This window comes from Rhinopithecus bieti, unplaced genomic scaffold (genome assembly GCF_001698545.2).
Source record: "Rhinopithecus bieti isolate Rb0 unplaced genomic scaffold, ASM169854v2 scaffold_20891, whole genome shotgun sequence".
Taxonomy (NCBI): domain Eukaryota; kingdom Metazoa; phylum Chordata; class Mammalia; order Primates; family Cercopithecidae; genus Rhinopithecus; species Rhinopithecus bieti.
Genome location: NW_016810137.1, coordinates 1,197,137 through 1,199,854, shown reverse-complemented (window position 1 = coordinate 1,199,854; position 2,718 = coordinate 1,197,137). Strand labels below are relative to the sequence as shown.

The 2,718-nt window shown below is 38.1% G+C and overlaps 1 protein-coding gene across 1 annotated transcript in view; it reads right to left on the bottom strand.

Moving 5' to 3' along the window:
* SWAP70 (switching B cell complex subunit SWAP70) overlaps positions 1 to 2,718 on the bottom strand; it is an 88,107-nt gene that overhangs the window by 28,151 nt on the left and 57,238 nt on the right.

Here is a 2,718-nt window from a genome sequence, read left to right as displayed (position 1 = left end):
AAAAAAAAAAAAAAAAAAAAAAAAAAAAAAAAACTTTTAACATAGTTATGTATTTATGTTATAAACACTGATACGTTCAACTTAGGAAATACTCTTTACCATTCCAGAAATGCCTATCTTTAAAGAGTCTCCTAAAATACAGGGATAGGAGTATAAATAAAATGCCACTGGTCTGTATTAGTGCAGAATAAGTAAAGGAATCAAAAACTGATAACCCTCTAATAGTGCAGTATATTTGTATGCAGAGCTAAAACAAACTGAACATATATGAGAATATACAAACAAATTAATGTGATCCAATTACTCTGTTAAATATTTCAATATATCAGAACATTAGTCTTACTGAACATATAAGTGCTAAATTAAACATCTCAAAGTAATACGTACAAGTTATTGATCAATTTACAAACTTTCCACATAAGCCAATTATTCAAAATTCATGCTGCTTCCTCCCACTGGAACACTACAATGTTGTAAATAATGGTGGAATACCTAGCCTGAGCAGGAAAAGCTTACTAAATCCTAAAACATCATACTTTGTGTAGAAAATACTGCTATTGAAATAACAGCAGTTAGGCCAGGAGCAGTGGCTCATGCCTATAATCCCAACTCTTTGGGAAGCCAAGGCAGGAGGATCACTTGAAGCATGGAGTTCAAGACCAGCCTGGCCAACATGGTGAAACCCCATCTCTACTAAAAATACAAAAAAGTTAGCCAGGCATGTGGCACACACCTGTAATCCCAGCTACTCAGGTGGCTGACGCATGAGAAACACTTGAACCTAAGGCAGAGGTTGCAGTGAGCGGAGATCGTGCCACTGCACTCCAGCCTGGGCAACTGAGCAAGACCCTTGTTTCAAAAAAAAAAATAGTAAATAAATAAATAACAGCAGTTAAACAAAACAATAAGGCAGTAAAACTGAATGAGAATTGATACCTCTTATCTTCTGGAAAGCCCACATATCCTACAGTGCTCTCAAACTCAACATACGTACAAAAATGAATGAATCCTCTCTACCTTCCAAATGGCTTCCCCCCTCTATTATTGATTTCCATTAGGAAATAACACCATTCACACATCCATGCCGGGATTCTTGCTCTCCAACCTCCACATCAAACCAATGACAAAATCCTGCTGTTTTATTTCCCTAAATGAGCTCCCTAATAAGTTTGAAAACTGTGGGTTACGGTCCACTATGAAGTCAACTTAGTGGGTAGCAACAGCATTTTCTTTTTTAATGGAATGAAAAACACGTGAGTTCATCCACAATAAAGAAACAGTGTTTTGTGGTAAGTTTTGCTTTGAGTGTATATGCATGCTGGGTCATAATATAAAATGTTTATCTTCCTATGGGTTGCAGTGACAATAAAATTTAAAATTTTGTCCCAGGCAGCTCTGAACTCTGTCACTCCTACTCAGTCTGCTTTTGGTCAGTCCTCCTGGTTGGTATCCTTACCTGCAGGTCGCCCCCTTTTATATATATACTGCCAGAGGGATTTTTCTAAAACAAAAGCCAGAGCCTGACACTGCCCTCTTTAAGCCCTGCCCTGGCTCCCGATCTCCTCAAAGACAGAGGCCAAGCTCCTCTGCATCCCTTGGTGATCATCCCCCAGCCTACTTTCTCAAACATGTCCCACCTCAGACTTTACACTCCACCAATACCGCCAATACCACAGATAAGGGGGCGCAAACTTTTACTGTAAAGGGTTGACCAGTAAATATTTAAGCTTTGTGCCTCCCTATCACGTGTTCTTCCTTGATTTTGTTTTTTTACAACCCTTTAGAAATATAAAAACTATTCTTAGCACACGTGCCATGCAGATACAGGCTGTGGGCTGGATTTAGCCAGCAAGCTATAGTTTGCCACCACTTGCCATAGATTGTAAGTAGTTTACCCTCCTACCATACTTTCCTTATGCTTTATGTCATTCCTCACTCTGTCTTCTGTCTAGAATACCTTTTCCCATCTCTCGACCCAGCTAATTGGTATTTATTCAAGTTCTACATCCTCTAGAATATTCCTACTCAAAATGAAGTATGTGGGCCAGCGACGTCAGCACCACCTGGAAGCTTGTTAGAAATAAAGACTGTCAGACCAACCAAAGGACCAAAAATGAGAATCCATATTTTAACAAACACCCCTAGTACTTCCATATGCACACTGAAGTTTTGAGAAGCACTGCTGCTTTAGCAAACCTGCTCTGACCAACCCTAACCCAGGTCACGTGTTCCTTTTCTAGGTCACTGCACTTAGCGTATTTACACTTATTTGTTTTTCTACCATTTTCTGCATTCCTTGTAGGAGGAACCATGTCCCACTCATCTTTAATCCCCAAAACTCAGCGTGGTACCTCAGAGCTCAACTAGTGTTTGCTAAACTGAAATTAAATAAGCTAAGCCTCAATTTTCTCTTCTATGAAATGGGCATAATAATACTTACAGAAATGCTGTGGGGTGAAATGAGACAAATATGGAGCAATTTGCACAATGCCCATCCCATAGCAGGTACTCCACTAATGTTGCTTCCCTTCTACACTGAGTGAAATACTATCCAACTGTTCAAAATTACATTTAAAGAAAGCATTTATGAAACAAAAGAAAGTGAAGAATGCAAAACTAAATACCTATGATTTCTACTGCACAAAGATTATGTTATTTTGACAAATATTTGTCAAAATATTTTAATATATAATATATTAATATATTAAAAATTATATT